Below are 22,485 nucleotides of genomic sequence, written 5' to 3'. Positions count from 1 at the left end.
CTTGGAAAGATCTATCTGTCTTGCCAAACCCATGGCTGTCCAGTTGATTCTGACATGACGACTCCATGTGTGTAGAGTAGAACTGCACCCTGTAGGATTTTCTTGGATGTAGTCTTTATGGAAGCAGATCACCAGGTTTTTCTTTCGTAGTGCCACTGGGTGGGTCCGAACCTCCACCCTTAAGGTTAGTAGCTGTGTGTGTGTGTGTGTGTGTATGCATGTGTGTGTATAGATGGGTGCATTTGTGTATGAATAAACAAGAGGTTTCTATATTGCATAGTTCTCTAAATACTTAGGGATTTCCCCCAGTTTTGAAAGCTTACACGCTAGGCAGTGTGTGGTTGCAGTGTCAAACTGGATCGTTACCAGCGTGTGGAAAGTGTTCCCAGGAGAACTATAAAAGGCTGAGCAAGTGAGAGCCACAACCTGGAGAAATAGGCGTGCCATGTTCTTGGAGTTTGTTGGACTTGTTTGTTAACAACAGTTGGCTTTTAAAGGATATGTAAGCAACTGCAGCGTCAGTAGGGTTGAAACCAGGTGACTAGATCAGAGTAGCAAGTGTAATATTAGTTAGGCAAGACAGATAAGTAGCCTAATCCGAGGTACGAGCAAGTAGTTAGAAACTAGCGTGTCTGTGAGAGCCTGCAGGATTCAAATAGGGAAGATGTCTGGGATCAAGAGACTTGAGTAAATGAGGCCAAGGAGCTATGTAACCTTGCAGACATTCTCATGTGATCTTGTAGCGGGGACAGTGAGAGAGAACCTGGTTAGAGTATTTGCTAATAGAGAAGCTAGTCAAGGGGGGAAATGAAATATGGGCTGTATGTCCTATAGAAATGTTTCCATGTGATTGTGTATATGTTCAGTAATGGCGAATCTACTCACTTAACAATGGATGAACTTGTTATTTTAAAGAAACTTACTGTAAATGATTTAAAATATGAAGTCCTTTAATAGAATAAGTTATCTTTTAGCTTATCTTTTATCATAAAACTGAATTTCTGTATATCACCTTCACTTAAATTTAGGTGCTCTGACGGTTTGACTGTTACAGTTGATCACCACAGAGACTATTTTGCATGTTCTCATGAATTACTTGGAGTCCTGGTGCCATAGTGTTTAAGAACCCAGCTGCTAACCGAAAGGTCAGCAGTTTGAATCTACCAGCCACTCCTTGGAAACGCTGTGGGGCAGTTCTGCTCTGTCCTGTTGGGTTGTTATGAGTTGGAATCGACTCAACAGTCTCAAGTTTCAGGTTTGGTAAGTTATTGGCTTTAGAACCACCCATGTATTGGCTGTTGAACTGTTGCTTTTTAAATGTTCGTAATTAACTCGTTTGTATTTCTCCTTACTGACAATATTTCACCTTCTAAGGCTTACAGATTCAATTAATTTTTTTTTTTTAAGGCTTACAGATTGAATTAATGTCAAATGAACTCCTTACCTGCTCACCTTCTGCCTCTCTTTGCTCCTTGGAGCCGCAGTTCTGAACTTGAAATTTCTTTTCTCTGACCACAGCTTCTTTCATTCTTGGTTCTTCCAGTGAACCTGAGCTTTGCTGTATTAAGCCTACTTCACTTAGTTGCTCGGTTCAGTTTGGCCACAGACTGACCTCTGGAGAAGCCTTGACCTTTTGATTTGCACAGTCCTGGTTAGAGCAGTGTTTTTCAAAGCGTATGCACTGCTAAAGGGGAAGGTGGGCAAACCTCACCTTTGTCATTTCCTTGTCACCACTTACATGGCACTTTGTCTCTCTTACCCTGACCACCCAGAGTTAAACTAGACCTCATCCCTGGCCATCTAGGGCCAGGTCATTGGGTACCAGCCGTAGGCTCAGAAGTCTGCACAACTCCCATCACTTCAGACCAGCTGGTCCCTCTCTCTTTCTCTCTCTCGTCCCCTGGGACTAGCCTGTGCAGCCTTTCTCTGTCACCCAGCCGCCCAGATCTGGGTCTTCACAAATCTCTGTCCTGCTAGCCCCTGCTGGCTTATTGCCCCCTGGGTTTGCTAATTCTCTATAACTGCTTATAAAATTTACAAAAACTTTTTAATTTGTTGTTGTTGCGCGCTGTTGAGTTGATTCCAACTCAGAGCAACCCTTTTGACAGAGTATAACTGCCCTATAGGGTTTCCTAGGCCATAATCTTTACGGGAGCAGATTGCCAGGTCTTTTCTCCTGCGGAACCACTAGGTGGGCTCAAACCAGTGGTTAGCAGCAGAGAGCTTAACCATTGTGCCACTAGGGCTCCTTTACTTGTACCTACATTTACCCATTTGTTATAATAAGAAAGAATACAAGCAAAGAAAGACTTCAGACAAGGTCTGGGAGAGGGCCCTGTGGCGCAGCGCAGAGACAGTCTCTGACTTTCATCTTTATCCTCCCATCTTGTCAGCTGGGGATTATGTGCCTGATGATTTTATACATGGTGTTAGTTGATGAGGACTGAGGAGGGATGGCAGGAGCTGAGACTAGGGGAGGAAGAGTATATAGGGGCAATTCTAAACTAAGGGGCTTGAAATTTATTCTTACAGCTATGGGGTGGTAGCCATTGGAAATGTTTATTTAGAGTTTTGTCGTTCAATTTGAGCCTTTAGGAACCGACTTTGCAAAGACTGGGCTCTGAATGCTTAGAGATGGCAGTGACAAATCACAGGTTCAAAGAGGAAGGTGAATCTGCCTTTTTCTCTGGAATTGGTCCTTCATTCTTTTGGGCAGTTAAAAGCTGTTTGTATCCAAGAAGCTACTTCCTTGCAAGCATGAAATATTTACAAATTCCTGACAGAGTGATGTATAGTATATGGAGAGGGAATCATGAGAGCTCTCTGTGTGGTTTGTGCAGCAACAGTTTGAGAAAACCACTATTAAAGGAGACCCCGGCTGGTGCAAATGGTTAACGTGCTCAGCTCCTAACGGAAAGATTGGAGGTTGGAGTCCACCCAGAGGTGCTTTGGAAGAAAGGCCTGACAATCTTCTTACCAAAAAAAAGCCGTCAATAACCCTGTGGAGCACAGCTCTGCTCTGACATACGTGGGGTTGCCATGAGTTGGAATTGACTGGACAGCAACTGGTGTTTTGGTTTGTTACAGGCTGAACAGATTGCTTATTGTTTGTGTATATAGAGCGGAGTGTGTACTGAAAGCCTAAACATCCTCTGGCATCTTATTTATTTTTGACTGTTCAAGGAAGGCTGGGCTGATAATAGCAGTGCCTTTTAGTAGTTGACATAACAGGGAAATGTTTGGCCTTTTACTTAATTGGAACCCACAGCTTTTTTGTTTGTTTGTTTTAAACCATAGGTAGGCTAGGTAAGAGGCTTTGTACTTGCTTCTTAGAAGAAATTTAAGAGCAGTAAATTGACTGCCTTCAAGTTTTTGCTACCAGTTCTTCACAGAAGTACAAAATGCAGAATCCTGCCTGATTCCTTTGTAAACAATCCTTGTGATTGTCAGCTTGCCAAGGGATGCTTTTTTCTTTCGAGTAATTTCTGGGGAATACCTTGCTTTGAATCACCCTTAGTTATTGCCCAAAGTTGCCTTCGGGAATACAGGTGCTCTTTTCCCCCCTTATGCATAAAACTATTAAATTCTACTTTTTTCAGGAATTTAACATTGTTTTCATTGAACTGATATAAGTTAAAATTGAAACGGTGAGAGAATTTACCTATTTAGTCTTGAGCTTAAAATTTCCCAAAGAGTAGGAGCCATAGTTTTGCCCACCACCAAACATAGAACAAGTAATTTTGAATGTATGGACATGATGGCCTTTCTAAATACAAAAATACAACTTTCACTTAGAACATTGAGTACTTTGATAATATCTTTACTGATATTGGTGAGAATGTAGTGAAATTGGTCCCATTATAGTTTTTTCTATTTGCCTTTTTTTTTTTAGTTATGTTTTAGGTGAAAGTTTACAGAGCAAATTAGTTTCTCATCAAAGAATTAATAGACAAATTGTTTTAGGACATTGGGTGCCAACCCTTTGATGTGTCGACACTCTCCCCTTCACGCCGGGTTCCCTGTTTCCATTTGTTCACTTGCCTGTCCCTTCCTGCTTTCTTTATCTTTGCTTTTGGGCTGGTGTGTTCATTTAGTCTCATAAACATGATTAAATTATGGAGCCAGTTCCTCAGGTGTGTTATCGTCTGCCATATAGACCTGTCTCATCTTTGGCCTAAGAGGGAGCCTCTGGAGTACTTTTGTACCGAGTTAAAAGGGTATCCAGGGGCCATAGGCTTGTGGTTTCTCAAGGTTCTGTCAGACCAGCAAGTCTGGTGTTTTTTTGTGTGTTTGAATTTGAATTTTGTTCTACATTTTTCTCCTGCTCTGTCCAAGGACCCTGTATTGTGATTCCTATCAGAGCAGTTGGTGGTGGAAGCCGGGCACCATCTAGTTGTTCTGGGCTCAGCCTGGCAGAGATTGTGGTAGTTGTGGTCCATTCGTCCTTTAGACTAAACTTTCCCTTATGTTTTGTTTTTTTAATAGACTGAGGTAATCCTGTTTATTTGTCTACATGTTTATGGTGTCTCCCTGTACTGGAGTGTGAACTTTAAGAGGACAGGGACCATGTGTCTTTTATGTATTGCTGTATCCCTGTCATGGATTGAATTATGTCCCCCTCAAAAATGTATGTGTTTACTTGGTTAGGCCATGATTCCAGTATTGTGTGGTTGTCCTCCATTTTGTGATTGTAATTTTATGTTAAAGAGGATTAGGGTGGGATTTTAACACCCTTACCAGGTCACATCCCTGATCCAGTATAAAGGAAGTTCCCCAGGGATGTGGCCTGCACCACCTTTTATCTCTGAAGAGATGAAAGGGAAGTAAGCAGAGAGTTGGGGACCTCCTACCACCAAGAAAGCAGTGCCAGGAGCAGAGCTTGTCCTTTGGACCCAAGGTTCCTGTGTGAGATGCTCCCAGACCAGGGAAAGACTGATGACAAGGACCTTCCTCCAGAGCTGACAGAGAGAGAAAGCCTTCCTCTGGATCTAGCGCCCTGAATTTAGACTTTTAGCCTACTAGACAGTGAGAGAATGAATTTCTTTTTGTTAAACCCGTGTGCTTGTGGTATTTCTGTTACGGCAGCACTAGATATCTGAGACAATCCCTATCACCTATTATAGTGCTTTGTGTATAGTGGACACTCAAGTCATTGCTGAATGAATTCTGATCTGGTGTGGCTTAGATGGTATCCTGACATATATTAAAAAAGCACCTCAGGTTATTTTGATGTGCACTCCCATGGTTGAGAAACCTTGGTCTATCTTCCCTCTCTAATCTGCGTGAGATATAGAAGATATCACTCCTGAAATTGGTAATCTCATTTCCCTAGTAGGAAAAGTTTAATTTGGTAATGTTATTCAGGTGTTGTTTGTAGGTGGCACTCAGAATGGACAGTTGCATTCCATCATCAAATAATTAAGTTTAGGAAAGGTGGGAAGATAGACCTAAAATTGAGTTTATTCCTTTTTTGTTGTTGTTGTTAAAAAAAAAAACAGTCAAGGTTAGACTTCCTAGATGGTTTTCCTTCAAAACACTACTTCTCAATGTTGGGTAGGATAGGATTTTGCTTCTGGGGGACATTTCGACGTCTGGAGACATTTTAGATCCCTTGTGGTCAGTGGTTAAGTGATCAGCTGCTAACCAAGAGGTCAGCAGTTCAAATCCAGCTGCTGCGTGGGAGAAGGATGTGCTGGTCTGCTTCTGTAAAGACTAAAAAAAAAAAGACTACAGCCTTGAAAACCTGATGGGACAGTTTTACTCTATCTTACAGGGTCACTATGAGTCGAAATGGTCTCCACTGGCAATAGGCTTTTTAGTTTTAATTTAAATATGCACATATCTTACATTTTAAAGACTTGTTTGTATATGTAAGTCAGTAGTTTTCAAAGTGTAGTCCTTGAACCCTTAGGAGTAAAACCTGTTCATATTAATACTAAAATATTATATGCCCTTTTCTCTTTGATGTTTGGATGAAAGATACAAAAGCAATGCTGAGTAAAACAGCTGATACCTTAGCAGGAAATCAAGGCATTGGCACTGAATTGTCTAGTAGTGTGTATTCTTCTCTGTCATGAATACTTCACGTCATACAGTTAAAAAAAAAACCTCATTTTTCCTTCAGATTCTTTTTCAGTACAAATTAAATTTTACTCTACTTGGCTCTAGAGTATCTGTGTGATAAAATGGGTATGTGCTGCAGAGGAAAAGAATTTGTGTGATTGAGTTGCTAGCTCAGCTACCCTCCTCCCCATTTTCATGTAATATCTTCTTTAATTGAAAGAACAACTGAAAAACCATGGTTATTCAGACTTGGGTATTTGACAAACATTTCTTTGAAAATGAACAAAATGAACTTGTTACTAATAAAATTGGAGCTTTCAGGCAAAAATTAGAATTTGGGGAAATCTGTATGGGCCACCTTGAGCTTGATAGCATTCTAGTAAAGATATTTGTGGTAATAATGATAGTAATAGTGATATTATATAATGAACTGTGTCAACATTTGGAAGAACTGAATAACTCGGTAAACCAACATTTTCCAGATGGCGTTACGAAATCACACGTAGGTAAAGATCCCATTCAAAGAGCACGTTAGACAAATGGATTTTGTATGTGTGTGTGGTAAAATACGTATAACAAAACATTTGGCATTTCAACCATTTGTATGTGTACAATTCAGTGACATTTATTACATTCACCGTACTGTGCAGTTGTCATCCCTATCCATTTCCAATTTTTTTTGTTATCATCCTTAACAGAAACTCCATACTCCTTAAGGAATAACTTTCCATTTTCCCCTCCCACCTGCCCTTAGTAAGCTCTAATAAACATTGATCTCTATGCATTTGCCTGTTCTAGGTATTTTATATAGGTGGGTCATACAATATTGTCCAGTAGTGTCTGACTTAGTTCACTCAGTATAATCTTTTCAAGGTTCATCCATGTTTTAACATGTATCAGAACTTCATATTTCTTCATGGCTGAATTACTGCATTGTATGGATTTCCCACATTTTATCCATTCATCTGTTGATGGATACTTAGGTTGTTTCCACTTTTTGGCAGTTGTTAATACTGCTTCCCCCACGTGTCTGTCATTTTGTCGTACTGTGGGGGCTTGCATGTTGCTGTCATGCTGGAAGCTCTGCCACTGGTATTCAGATACCAACAGGGTCACCCATGGCAGGCAGGTTTTAGTGGAGCTTCCAGACTGAGACAGACTAGGAAGAAGGACGTAGTGGTCTATTTCTGAAAAGAATTAGCCAGTGAAAACCTTATGGATAGCAGTGGAACATTGTCAGAGACTGTCCCAGAAGATGAGCTGCCTCCTCAGAGTAGAGTTAACTTGATGATGTGGATCGAGTCAAGCTTTTAGAACCTTCATTTCCTGATGTGGCACGACTCAAAATGAGAAGAAACAGCTGCGAACATCCATTAATAATTGGAACCTGGAATGTACAAAGTATGAATCTAGGAAAACTGGAAATCATAAAAAACAAAATAGAACACATAAGCATCAATGTCCTAGGCATTAGTGAGCTGAAAAGGACTGGTATTGGCCATTTTGAATCGGACAGTCATATGGTCTGCTATGCCAGCAGCAACAACCTGAAGAGGAATAGCATTGCATTCATCATCAAAAAACATTTCAGGATCTATCCTGAAGTACAGTGCTGTGGGTGATAGGGTAATATCCATACGCCTGCAAGGAAGATCAGTTAACGTGACCTACTTTTCAAATTTACGCACCAACCACTAAGGTCAAAGACGAAGAAATTAAAGATTTTTTTACCAACTTCTGCAGTCTCCAATTGATTGAACATGCAATCAGGATGCATCGATAATTACTGGTGATTGGAATGCAAAAGGTGGAAACAAAGAAGGATTGGTTGTTGGAAAATATGGCCTCGGTGATAGAAACGATGCTGGAGATGGCAGGATAGAATTTTGCGAGACCAATGACTTCTTCATTGCAAGTATCTTTTTTGAATAACATAAGTGGCGATTATACACCCGGGCCTCACCAGATGGAATACACAGGAATCAAATCAACTACATCTGTGTAAAGAGATGATGGAGAAGCTCAGTATCATCAGTCAGAACAAGACCAAGGGCTGACTGCAGAACAGACCATCAACTGTTCATATATAAGTTCAAGTTGAAGCTGAAGAAAATAAGAACAAGTCCAAGAGAGCCAAAGTACAGGCTTGAATATATCCCACCTGAATTTAGAGACCATCTCAAGAATAGATTTGACACGTTGAACACTAATGACCAGACAAGCTGTGGAATGACATCAAGGACATCATACGTGAAGAAAGCAAGAGGTCATTAAAACAACAAGAAAGAAAGAAAAGACCAAAATGGATGTTAAAAGAGACTCTGAAACTTGCTCTTGAACATCAGGTATCTAAAGCAAATGGAAGAAGTGATGAAGTAAAAGAGCCGAACAGAAGATTTCAAAGGGTGGCTCCAGAAGACAAAGTAAAGTAACCTGGAGTTAGGAAACCAAAAGGGAAGAACATGCTGGATGTTTCTCAAGCTGAAAGATCTGAAGAAAAAATTCAAGCCTGGAGATGCCATATTGAAGGCTTCTTCTACAAGGAACATATTAGGTAACACAGGAAGCATCAAAAGACAATGGAAGGAATACACAGAGTCACTGTACCAAAAAGAATTGGTCAACAGAACCGATGGTACTGAAGGAAGAGGCTCAAGCTGCACTGAAGGTATTGGCAGAAAAACAAGGCTCCAGGAATTGATGGACTACCAGTTGAGATGTTTCAACAAACAGATGCAGTGCTGCAAGTGCTCACTTGTCTATGCCAAGAAATTTTGGAAGACAGCTTCTTGGCCAGCCAACTGGAAGAGATCGGTATTTGTGCTCATTCCAAATAAAGGTGATCCAACTGAATGCAGAAATTATGCAACAGTATTATTAATATCACACGCAAGTAAAATTTTGCTGAAAATCATTTAGAATGAGCTGCAGCAGTATATCAACAGGGAACTGCCAGAAATTCAAGCCAGATCCCGAAGACGAGGTGGAAAGAGGGATATCATTGCTGATGGCAGATGAATCTTGGTTGAAGTCAGAGATAACCAGAAAGATGTTTACCTCTGTTTTACATTCACTGAGCAGAGGCATTTGACTGTGCGGATTATAACAAATTATGGATGATTGCCAAGAATGGGGATTCCAGAACACTTAATTGTGCTTATGAGGAGTCCGTACATAGATAAAGAGGCAGTCGTTGGAACTGAACAAGGGGATACTGCGTTGTTCAAAGTCAGGAAAGGTGTGTGTCAGGGTTGTATGCTTTCACCATATTTATTCAATCTGTATGCTGAGGAAATAATCCAAAAAGATGGACTATATTAAGAAGAATGAGGCAACAGGATTGGAGGAAGACTCGTTAAACAACCTGCAATATGCAAATGACAAAACCTTGCTTGCCGAAAGTGAAGAAGACTTGAAGCACTTATTGATGAAGATCAAAGACTACAGTCTTCAGTATGGATTATACCTCAACATAAAGAAAACAAAAATCCTCACAACTGGGCCAGTAAGCAGCATCATCATAAACAGAGAAACAATTGAAGTTGTCAAGGATTTCATTTTACTTGATCCATAATCAACACGCATGGAAGCAGCAGTCAGGAAATCAAAGGACACATTGAGTAAATCTGCTGCAAAAGACCTTTTTAAAGTGTTAAAATGCAAAGATGTCACCTTATAGACTAAGGTGGGTCTGACCCAAGCCATGGTGTTTTAAATTGCATCTGCATGCGAGAGCTGAACAGTGAATATGGAAGACTGAAGAAGAATCAATGCCTTTGAATTAATGGTGTTGGCGAAGAATATTGAGTATACCATGGACTGCCAGAGGAATGAACAAATCTCTCATGGAAGAAGTACAACCAGAGTTCTCCTTGGAAGCAAGGATGGCAAGACTTCTCTCATGCTTTGGATATGTTATCAGGAAGGATCAGTCCCTGGAGAAGGACATCACGCTTGGTAAGGTGGATGGAGGGTCAGTGAAAGAGAGGAAGACCCTCAACGAGGTGGATTGACACAGTGGCTGCAACAATGGGCTCAAACATAGCAACAATTGTTAGAATGGCACAGGACTACACAATTTTTCGTTTTGTTTTCCATAGGGTCACCATTAGTTGGAACCAACTCGATGGCATCTAACAACAACAACAACAATAATAATACTCCAGTGAACATTGGTAAGCAGGAAACTAAGACCCTGAGTCTTAGGCTGGGTGTTCTAGAGAAGCAAATCCAGTAAAGCGGATAAGTACATATAGAGAGAGATTTGTGTGAAGGAAATGGCTGATGTGGTCGTAGAGGCTGGAACATCCTAAATCCGTGGATTAGGCTGGAGACTTCTCATGAATCACATAGCGGCAGGGCTGGGGAACCCAAAATGGGCAGGCAAGACGGCAGGTAAGCTGCTAGCTCAAGTCCCAATAACTGGAGGTCAGACAAACAGGAGCCAGCTGCAAAGTCCAGAATGAGCAAAAGTCCATGAGCCTTGCCAGAAAGTCTACCTATATTGGTTGCAGGCCACACCCCCAAGGAAACTCCCTTTCAACTGATTGGGGACTCACAGCAGATCCCATCATTGAGATGATTACATTACATCAGATCTTATCATGGAAGTGATTACATCATTATACGACTGCCAAACCACTGAAAGTCACGGCCCAATCAATTTGAAACACAACCATAATGATCACACCCTGCTTTCAAGTCTTTTGGGTAGGTATATACCTAACAGTGCAACGGCGGAGTCATATGGTAATTCTGTTTAACTTTATGAGGAACCACCAAACTTTTCCACAGCAACTACACCATTTTACATTCCCACCAACAATTGATTAGGGTTCCAATTTTTCCATATCCTTGCCAATACTTCTTATCTTCCATTTTTCTGGTAATAGTTATCCTAGTGAGAGTGAAGTGGTATTGTGGTTTTGATTTGCGTTTCCCTAATGATTAATGACGTGTCAAGCATCTTTTTTTCCCTTAAGTTAAATTATTTTTTTGTTTATTGTACTTTAGGTGAAGATTTACAGAGCAAACTAGTTTCTCATTTAACATTTAATACACATACTGTTCTGTGACATTGGTTGCCAACCCCACGACATGTCAACACTCTCCCCTTCTCAGTCTTGGGTTCCCCATTACCAGCTTTCCTGTCCCCTGCTGCCTTCTTGTCCTTGCCCCTGGAGTGGTGTGCCCTGTTAAGTCTCCTTTTGTTTTATGGGCTTGTTTAATCTTTGGCTGATGGGTGAACCTCAGGAATGATGACTTCATTACTGAGCTAAAAGTGTGTCTGCGGCCATACTCTAGGGGTTTCTCCAGTCTCTGTCAGACCAATAAGTCTGGTCTTTTTTTGTGAGTTAGAATTTTGTTCTGCATTTCTCTCCAACTCTGTCTGGAACCCTCTGTTGTGATCCCTGTCAGAGCAGTTGGTGATGGTAGCCGGGCACCATCTAGTTGTGCTGGACTCAGTCTGGTGGAGGCTGTGGTAGTTGTGTTCCATTAGTTCTTTGAGTTAATCTTTCCCTTGTGTCTTTGGTTTCCTTTATTCTCCCTTGTGTTGAGCATCTTTTTATGTGCTTATTGACTGTTTGTATGTTCTTTAGAGAAATGTCTGTTCAAATCCTTTGCCCATTTTTAAATTTGGTGGTTTGTTTTTTCTTGTTAAGTTGTAGGGTTTTTTTTTTTTTTTTTTAATATTCTGGGTACTAAACCCTTATCAGATACATGGTTCCTAAATATTTTCTCGGATTCTGTAGGTTTTCTTAACTTCCTTGATAAAATCCTTTGGAAGTTTTTACATTTGGAGAACTGGATTTATCTGTTTTATCTTTTGTTACTAATGCTTTTGGTGTTATATCTTAGAATCCACTGTCGGAAACTGGATCCCAAAGCGTGTTTTATTCTTAGCATTTTAAGCTTTTAGTTCTGACATTTAGATCATTGATCTATTTTGAGTTAATTTTCATACATGGTGTGAGGTATGGGTCCAATGTCATTCTTTTGCATTCTTTTGCTCAGCACCATTTATTAAAAACTATTCCCCAATTGAATGCAATTGGCACCTTGTAAAAAAATCAGTTGACCATAGAAAATGAATTTATTTCTGGACTCCCAATTCTATTTAATTTCTTTATATCTTTGTCATTATAAAAAAAAAAATAAAAAAAGTTGTCATTATACCAGCACCAAATTGTTTTGATTACTGTAGCTTTATACCAGTTTTTGAAATAGAGAAGTTTGAGTCCTCTTTGTTTTTATTTTTCAGGGTTGCTTTGGCTATTCGGAGCCCCTTGCAGTTTCATATGAATTCAAGGATTGAGTTTCCCATTTCTGCCAAGAAACTGTTGGAATTTGTGTAAGGATTGCATTGAATCTGTTGATTGGTTTGAGTAGTATTGACATTTTAACAATATTAAGAATGTGGAATGTGTTTTCATTTATTTAGGTGTTTAATTTCTTTCAGCGATGTTTTATGTTGTTCAGTTAAAAGTCTTTGTCCTCCCTGGTTAAATTAATTCCTAGGTATTTTATTCTTTTAGATGTTTTTGTCTATGAAATAGTTTTCTTTTTTTTCCTTGCCTCTTTAAAATAGTCTTTTGTTGTTGTTGTTGCTGAGAGTATATGCAGCAAAATATATACCAATTCAGCACTTTCTGCGTGTACAATTTAGTGACACTGATTACATTCTTTGAATTGTGTAAGCATTCTCACCCTCCTTTTCTGAGATAATCCTCCCTCATAAGCATAAACCCTAAGACTCCTACATAATCTTTTGAATCGTGTTGTCAGTTTGATCCCACATAAATAAGTCTTCAAAGAACATAATGCTCAAGGCTTTCTTTACTAGTTAAGCTATTGTTTGGTTTTAAGAAGACTTCAGGGGATATTTTTGGTTTTAGGTTTAAAGGTTATCTTAGGGTAGTGATTTCAGAAGTTTGTCTATCCCCCATGGCTCCACAAAGTCTGGAGTCTCTGAGATTTGAAGTTGTGTTCTGCATTTTTCCCACTTTTGATCAGAATTCTTCTGTAGAATCTTGGACCAAAATGTTCAGTAATGGTAGTCAGGCACCATCCAGTTCTTCTGGTCGCCTGGCAAATGAGAGAGTTGTTCATGGACGCAATTATCCATGCATTCCATTTCCACCTCCTGTGCCTGACTCTCCTTCTTCTCTTTCTCCTGGCAAATATATACCAGTTGTCGTGCCTTGGATGGCAGATTGCAAGCTTTGAAGACCCCAGCCACTACACAGCAAACAGGAAGGTAGAACAAAAGCACTGAACAGAGTATTAGGCCAGTTAACTTGGATGTCCCATGAAACCATGACCCTAAACTTCTGAACCAAGGAACCAAATCCCAGGAGGTATTTGGTTGTACAGAAGCAGCCTTAGCAGCTCCTCTCTTTTTGTCGTTGTTTTGTTGCTTTTGTAAACATATCTGTTGCACAACTTTTGCCAATTCAGCTTTTTACAGGTGTGCACCTTAATGACAGCAGTTTCATTAATTGGCTGTGTAACCTTGACTTTAACGAATATAATTTTTCCATCTCCGTAACCCAAACCTTGGTTCCTTATAAGCAGTAACCTTCTTTTTTCCCCTGCTTACTGCCCCAGTAGCCACTAAGGAACATTGGTCTGTATGCTTTTGCCTTTTCTTATCTTTTTCTATAAGTGAGGTCATACAATATTTATCTTTTTATGATCGACTTGTTTCACTCAGCATAATGTCTTTAAGCTCCATCCATATTAAAGCATGTATCAAGACTTCATTTCTCTTACTGACTGAATGGTATTCCATTGTATGTATGCACCACATTTTTGTTTATACATTCATCTGTTGATGGGCATTTAAGTTGTTTTGGCTGTTCTAAATAGTGCTGCAATATACATTGGTGTACAAGTCTCTCTTTGAGTCTCTGTTTTAAAGTCTTTGTGGTATATGCCTAGGGGTGGAATTGCCAGGTTATCTGATGGTGTTTTGAGGAACTGCTACATTGTTTTCCACAGTGGTCCTACCATTTTTCATTCCACCAGCAATGGATAAAGGTTCCAATTTCCCCACATCCTTGCCCTGCCCATATTCGTTACTTTGGTTTTTTTTTTTTAAGCCAACCTAAACAAACAAAAACCCGTTGCCTTTGAGTAGATTCCAACTCATTGCAGCCCTATAGGACAAAATAGAACTACCTCATAGGGTTTCCAAGGAGCAATTGGTGGATTCGAACTGCTGACCTTTTGGTGAGCAGCTGAGCTATTAGCCATTATGCCACCAACCTGACGGAAGTGAAATGCACCCTCACTGCGATTTTGATTTGCATCTCTTGATGACTAATGATGTTGAGTATCTTCTCATGCGTTTGTTGACCATTTGAATGTCTTTTTTGGTGAAATGTCTATTCAAGACCTTTGCCCATTTTTTGATTGGGTTGTCTTTTTGTTGTTAGATTGTTGAGACTTTATATGTATTTTGGGTTTTAGATTCTTCTCAAATATATGGCTTCCGAAGATATTCTCCCAGTCGATAGCTTGCCTTTTCACTTTTTGGTAAAGTGTTTTGATGAACAGAAACCTTTAATTTTTATGAGGTCCCATTTATCTATTTTACCTTTTGCTGTTTGTGTTCTTGTTATTGTTTAGGTAATCCATTGTTCAAAACTAGGCCCAACAGCATTGCCTCTGCATTTTCTTCTAACAATGTTATGGCTTTAGTTTTCACATTTAGGTTCTTACTCCATTTTGAATTTGTTTTTGTATATGGTGTGAGGCATGGATCCTGTTTCATTTTTCTGCATGTGGAAATTCAATTTTCCTAACACCATTCATAGAGGAGACTTTTCTTTCCGTATCGAATGGAACTTAGTTAGCACCCTTATCCAAAATCAGTTGATCACAGATGTGTGGATTTATTTCTGGACTCTCAATTCTATCCCATTGATTCGTGTGTCCATTGTTACACTAGTACCAGACCGTTTTGATTGCTGTAGCTGTATAATATGTTTTCTATTGGTCAAGTTTTGATGTCCTATCAAAGACGAATATCCACAATCTGAAAAGGCTGTTTTGTGTGAGTAGAGATTTTCTGCATGTTCTTGAATGAAGACAGTTTATTTCAACACATTAAATGAAGAAATGGCTATGAGACACCAACTTTTTTCTTTTCAGACATTAAAGAGTTTTTTAAAAATGTGAAACTGTGCTACTCTTTTCACAAAATTCTTTTGAAGGTAATTCTTTTCATAGAAAATTTATTTCTGTTAATAGGTAAATGATATTTTATTATGAAATGAATTTAAAAATAGTTTTAAAAAATGTTGAGTTTCAATTTGGAGTACAGTAAACATTAGTAGATACAACCCACATGAGCAAACTTCTTTGAGGAACTCAGTAATCTGTACATATGGAAGGGTCCTCTTAACAACCGTTTTTAAACCAGATAGTCTCCTAAGAGTTGTCCCTCAGATATTGTTGAACGTCAGTTTGTGTCTCTTGTTAGGCTAGTCTGCCACAGATGAGGCGATTGAATTGGGCTTTGAAGGAAAGTTTTGGCCTTTCATTTAAGACTTGAATATACTTTTAACGTATAAAATACATGACGGAATTTAAATTGATGGTTACATTTTGACTTCATATGGCTAAAGAAGGTGTTACCTGCAGAGCAAATGAGTGGATAATTATATCCGGAAGAAAAAGAAAAGAATTTCAGAAAATGATGAATAAAAAATACTGAACTGTGAACTGCAAATAATTGTGGAACAAGCATTGTCTGAAACTGTTGGATTCTGGCTCATAGTGACCCTAAGCATTATCTTAATGGGAATCTTAATTAGACAAACAAGATTAGGTTTAGTAAACACCTTAAATGAAAGCGATTGCAAAGTACAAGTGGGGGTACAATAGGAGTATTTTAATTACTGATAACACTACAGATTTACCCAACCATAAAGAAATAGAAGTAATAGTTTATTTGTTTCTATGAACTAACTCTGTGTTTGAGTAAATTGTTGGTAGGTACTATGAAAGTTAATTGTGGGGAACATTTATGAGAACCTTACTGAAGGTAATTTAGAGAAGAGACTTCACAGATTTTTTTTTTTATCTGTATAAAATTAATCAGGATTACCTTGACTTAAGGAGTCCTGATGGTGCAATGGTTAAGGACTCAGCTGCTAGCTAAAAGCAATGAACAATCTGACAAGGAAATTTAGAAAACAATTCCATTTTCAATGATATCTTAAATAATACAATACCAAGGAATTAATTTAACCAGAAAGGTGAAAACAGTGTACGCTGAAAACTGTAGAAAAACATCATTGAAAGAAATTAAAGAAGATCTGAATAAAGGGAAAGACGCTTCTTGGATTGGAAGGCTTAATATTGTTAAGATAGAAATACTACCCAAAGTGACTTAGAGATTCAACATGATTCCTATCAAAATGCCAATAGTCTTTATTGCAGAAGTAAAAAAGCCAATCCTCAAATTCATATGGAATTGCAAAGAGCCCCCAATAGCCAAAGCAATCTTGAAAAAGAACAACAAAGTAGGAGGACTCACACTTCTATTTCAAAATGTACTATAAAGCTATAGTAATCCAAACAGTCTGGTACCAATATACAGATAGAGATATAGAGCAACAGGCTAGAATTGGGAGTCCAGAAATAAACGCATGTATCTGTGGGCAACTAGTGTTGAACTACGGTGCCAAGTCCCTTCAGTGGGGGAAAAAAGCAGTCTCTTCAACAAAGATGCTGGGACCGTTGGATCTCTCTATCCACAAGATTGAAGTTTGACTCATATCTCATACCATATATAAAGATTAAACCAAAATGGATCAATGACTAAGTGTAAAAACTAAAACCATGAAACTCTTAGAATAGGGATAATGCTTCAGGGCCTAGTTTTTGACAGTGGATTCTTACATATGACACCAAAAGCATGAACACTAAAAGATAAAATAGATAAATTGAACTTCATCAAAATTAAAAGCTTCTGTGCATCAGAGAAATTTATCAAGGAAGTAAAGAAACAACCTACAGAATGGGAGAAAATATTTGGGAAGCATGTAATATCCAGAATATATATTAAGGCACAGTGGTTAAGAGCTAAGGCTGCTAATCAAAAGGCCGGCCGTTCGAATCCACCACTTACTCTTTGGAAACCCTGTGGGGCAGTTCTACTTTGTCCTATAGAATCGTTGTCAGTCAGAATCAACTTGATGGCAACGGGTTTGGGTTTTATCTGTGGTGACTCAGTGGTAAAATTCTCAACCTCGTTGTGGGAGACCCCTGTCTGTCAGTGGAGATTTGCTGAATATGACGCTGAATAGGTTTCCGTGGAGCTTCCAGACTAAGATGAACTAAGAAAGGCCGGTGGCAATCTTCTGAAAAATCAGGTAATGAAAACCCCATGGATCACAGCGGTCCATTCTGCAGCCGATCATGTGAGTGGTGTAGGACTAGGCAGTATTTTATTCCGTTGTGCATGGGGTCTCCATGAATCAGAGGCGGACTCAACAACAGCTGACAGCAAGAACAACAGCAACAACTCAACAACAAAAAGATGAACAACTCAGTTAAAAAATGGGCAAAGGACTTGACTAGACATTTCATTAAAGAACTATCCAAATGGGCAATAAGCATATGAAAAGATGCTCAAAGGCCATTAGTCATGGTTGTTAGTGGCCATTGAGTCAAGTTGCTAGCATTCCACCCTGACTTACGGAGACCTCATCCACAACAGAATGAAATGCTGCCTGGTCTTGTGCCGTCCTGTCCCCATGATGAGTTGCAGATCGGCAGGCTTTTCTTCCTAGTCTGTCTTAGTCGGGAAGCTCCACTGAAACGTATTCAGCATCATAGCAACACACAAGCCTCCGCTGACAGACAGGCGGTAGCTGCACATGAGGTGCATTGGCCTGGAATCAAACCTGCGTCTCCTGCATGGAGGGCAAGAATTCTACCCCTGAACCGCCACTACCCCCTTATAATGTTTCATGGCATCTTCAGATTTCGTGTGCTTGAAATTAAATTTATCGTCTTCCTTTCCTCGAAAATTCTGTTACTCTCTGTGTTTCCCTCGTTGGTGAATGGTGCTATCATCTGCTCAGTTCCAGAAGTCATAAATTCAAAAGTCGTTCTTAACTCCTCCTTCCATCACCCTCCCATAGTCACTTGATTACTAAGTTCTGTTAATTCTGTCTTAATATCCTAGAAATCGTTCCTCTGCTTTCATCCCTTCTGCTATGGTTCAGGTTCTTATTTGAACCATTGACTACTGCATCAGCCTCTTAATTGCCTTTCTGGACTTTAGGCTGACTCTTTGTTCTTTCTTGTTAGTGTATTCAATTCTTAATATTTCTGAGATACAAATTTGAAGAGTCACACCCATGGTTAAATTTTCAATTATTGGCCATCACCTTCATGATAATAGTGGCATTAAATATAGCTAAGTGCATAACTTATTGTGGTGCAGTGAATAAATATGGCCCTTGTAGCATGGTCTTTGTAACTCCTACCAAATGACTGGGTGAGACTATGCAAATGAGGTGCTTGTGACCCACCAAAGGGATTGGCAAGTTTGCTAATAATATAAATAAGGCGCATGGCACCTTGTGGGGGTACAACCATGCAGATAGGTGTATGCAGCCCTAATGAGGGGATTGGTCGGTTTTTCCATCTGACTAGGCTTAAAATGAGCCATCCCGGAGGTGGGAAGAGAGGATTTCAACACCACCAGGAAAGAAGAGTCAAGAGTGGAGTGCATCCTTTGGACCCGGGATCCTTGTGCTGAGATCCTCCTAGATTCAGGAGACAGACAGAGAGCTGTGACACCAGAGATGGTGAGAAACAGCCGCAGAGAAATGGTGGCAGCAGAGGCAGCAGAACCGGGAGACTGGCAGGAGACGGCGAAGTGGGCTTCCCAAGCCACAGAGCAAGAGAGTTGAGCACCTTTGGACTGGAGGCTTACTGGCAGAGTGGAGTGCCTCCGGCTACTTATCGGCAGAGCTAAAAGAGCTTTGTAACACTTACCTGAATAGGGCAGAGGCCAAGGGGCCAGAGAAAGATGTGCCTGCAAAGACACTGAGAAGAGGCTGTCCTGATCAAAGAACTGTATCCTGAGCATTCCTGAACCTGAATTGTAACCTGTTACTTCCCTAATAAACTCCATAATTATGAGTATTGTCTGTGAGTTCTTTGTGGTCATTGCAACAAATTATTAAACCCAGCAGAGGAGTAGAGAGTGCCGTGGAAGGGACGGTTGGTGTCATAATTGGTAAAAAGGTTGAAAGGTGGAGGCATGTCTGATTCCTGCCTTGTAAGAACCAGCATGGGCTGTTGATTTTGATTCTCCTTCTCGTATGTGAAGTTAGACGAGGTCAGATGCCCCGCCATGTCATTTTTACACTTGTGTTGTCTGATTTTATTCTTTGAACAGTCCTTTGTTACTTTCCTGGTTGCACAGATGCGGAAATTGAGACCTAGATTTAAACCCAGGACTGTCTGTTTTTAGTTTATGCTCTTAGGCACTTTCTTATGCTACTTATGTAGGACATTCCAGACCCCTTGTGTTGTGGTTCTTACCCACTTGTCTAGTGTCTACTTGACATTTTTTAAGGTAACTTCCTTGAGGGCAGAGACCATATCCCACACCAAGCATTTTCTTAAAACATAGTTCCACTACCCACTGCCGTCGAGTGGCTTCCGACTCATAGTGACCCTGTAGGACAGAGTAGAACTGCCCCATCGAGTTTCCAAGGAAACATAGTAGGCACTTGGGAAATGTTTGTTGAATGAGTGTTAAGCAGTGATGAATAACAGGGGACAGTGAGACTAGCCCAGTGTAGAAAGACATGAAAGAGACATCTGAAGAAAAGGATTCCTCTGGCTGGCCATGCTCATAAACGGTCAGCCTTTGGGTTAAATTAAAATAGTGAGAGGTAACCGAATGAGGGAAATGAAATCCAGAAGGGGTGATTAAAAGAGAGAAACTTTCTGTTTTTGACTTGAATGAATTGTGTCCTAGGGTTGTAAGAACCTGAAAATGAAGCCTCTAAATACCCTTTTATGTTTTTAGGACTTGTGGAATTAAAGAGAGAGATGCCTGAAAACTAGAGACAGAGAAGTATATTTTTCAGAAAGGGGAAGAAGGAAGACTATAGAGCTTGATATGGTCCTCAGGTGAGAATCTAGAATAAATTACTTAAAGGATAAATTGTTTCCAGGAGAGGTGAAGCACTAATCATTGGGAAATAGCCTGAATTCATTAAGAAATAAACAAAACAGCGGAGCCTTCTTTTTGCACATGGAGCCTGTTGTTTTCCGTCCATTGGATGAGATATAAGGTTTACTCTTCGAAAGCACAGATGGCACAGATCATGGGAGGGAGAGGGTGTTAGCTAGGATGGGCTAGATTCTGCTGTAGTAATAACCTCAAATTTTGGTGCTTAAAAACAAAAGAGATTTATTTTTTAAATAATATATTTTTGGTGATTCCAATTCAACAGGTTTCACACATATTACTTAATGACATTGGTTACATTCTTTTTTTTCCCCCTGTAAAGTTTTTTTTTTTTTTTATTGCATAGGGTGTATTTGTTTTTACAAAAGTAGAATGACTATAACAACACCGATCTACAATGCCTGATATGGTCACTGTGCCCCATCCATACTTCTTGGGACCACAATATCATTTTTAAAATTTTATATTGTTCTTGAGAATATGTACAGCAAAACATACACCCATTCACCACAATTCAGTAACATTGATTACATTCTTTGAGTTATGTAACTCTTCTCACTCTCCTTTTCGTTTCTGAGTTGTTCCTCCCACATTAACATAAGCTCACTGCCCCCTAAAGTTCCTATCTAATCTTTTGAGTTGCTGTTGTTACTTTGATCCCATATAGTCCTGCAAAGAGCACAATGCTCAAAGCAGACATTTTTTACTAGTTAAGCTAGACTATTGTTTAGTTTTAGGAAGACTTCAGGAGATTTTTTTTGGTTTAAGGTTTAAAGATTATCTCCGCGCATTAGTTTCAGGGATTCATTCAGCCCCCATGGCCCCAGAAATTCTGGATTCCTTGAGAATTTTAATTTCTTTTCTGCATTTTAAATTTTAAATTCTTTGCTGCTAACCAAAAGGTCTGTGGTTCAAATCTACCAGGTGGTCCTTGGAAACCATATGGGGCAGTTCTACTCTGTCCTATAGGGTCACTATGAGTCGGAATCAACTCGACAGTAACTTTTTTTTTCCTGCATTTACCCTGTTTTGATCAGGACTCTTCTATAGACTTTTTGCTCAAAATGTTTGGTCATAGTAGCTGGGTACCATCCAGTTCTTATGGTCTCATGGCAACCAAAAAAAAAACCCTGATGCCCTCAAGTCTATTCTGACTGATAGCAACCCTGTAGGACAGAGTAGAACTGCCTCATAGGGTTTCCAAGGAGTGGCTGGTAGATTTCAACTGCCAACCTTTTTGGTTAGCAGCTGAGCTCTTAACCACTGCCCCACCAGTTATTCATGGAGGCAGTTAGCAACACATTCCATATCTCCTCCTGTTCCTTATTCTACTTCTTCCTCTGTTGCTCTAGGCGAATAGAGACCAATTGTTGTGCCTTGGATGACCACTTGGAAGCTTTTAAGAACCCAGGCACTATGCAAGGAACCAGGAGGTAGAAAAGAAGCACTAAACATGTTATTAGGCCAAGTAATGGGGATGTCGTGTGAAACTGCGACTCATGATGACCCAATATATGCAGAGTAAAACTGTTCTCCACAGAGTTTTCAAGACTGTGGCCTTTCTGAAGCAGATCACCAGGCCTATCTTTCAAGGTACCTCTGAGTGGGTTTGAACTGCCAGTCTTTCAGTTAGCAGTCAAGCACTTAATCGTTTGCACCACCCAGGGACTCCTGAGACATCGTACCCACTGTTTTTAATGACCTCAGGAGATGGTGAATTTTATCTCTCTGGGTAATCTCTCTGGCATTAACCAGAATTTTTTTTTTTCTTTAGCTTTAAGGCCATACAACCCACCAGACATTGGGCCACCTCACAGGAAACTGATCAAGAGAACAGGAGACATTCAATGAGAGTTTTCTTTCTTGGTGTTTCAGGAGAACTAGAAAGAGTCACAGCCTTTCCTTAATGTTGATGTATTTATTGAGGAGGAAAGAAATTATGTAACAGGGAAGTGCGGGGCACTGTTTGAGAACTTGGTCTTACCTGGCTAGTTATGGAACATTCTTATGCCTTGTTTAAGGATTTCTTTTTTATTTTTCAGGATTTGTTTTCAGGAAGACAGGAGGAAAGGAAGACATCTCAGGATCCCATTTCAAGGGTCCTTTGGCTACATTTCCACTGTCAGAACATTTTCTCCAAGAGTCCTGGGCCAGACACCTGGATTTCCAGATGGGTTTTGTAGTCAAGGAGA

General features: G+C 39.8%; 1 long non-coding RNA gene across 1 annotated transcript; it reads left to right on the top strand.

Moving 5' to 3' along the window:
• Positions 1 to 10,522: 10,522 nt before the first annotated feature.
• LOC135229919 (uncharacterized) lies at positions 10,523 to 22,066 on the top strand. Its single transcript, XR_010320585.1, has 3 exons — positions 10,523 to 12,415; positions 20,129 to 20,232; positions 21,646 to 22,066. It is a non-coding gene; the product is annotated as an uncharacterized LOC135229919 (long non-coding RNA).
• Positions 22,067 to 22,485: the final 419 nt, after the last annotated feature.

This window comes from Loxodonta africana, unplaced genomic scaffold (assembly GCF_030014295.1).
Source record: "Loxodonta africana isolate mLoxAfr1 unplaced genomic scaffold, mLoxAfr1.hap2 scaffold_628, whole genome shotgun sequence".
Lineage (NCBI taxonomy): Eukaryota > Metazoa > Chordata > Mammalia > Proboscidea > Elephantidae > Loxodonta > Loxodonta africana.
Note: the sequence above shows the minus strand (reverse complement) of the source record. Positions and strands in the feature narration are given on the sequence as shown.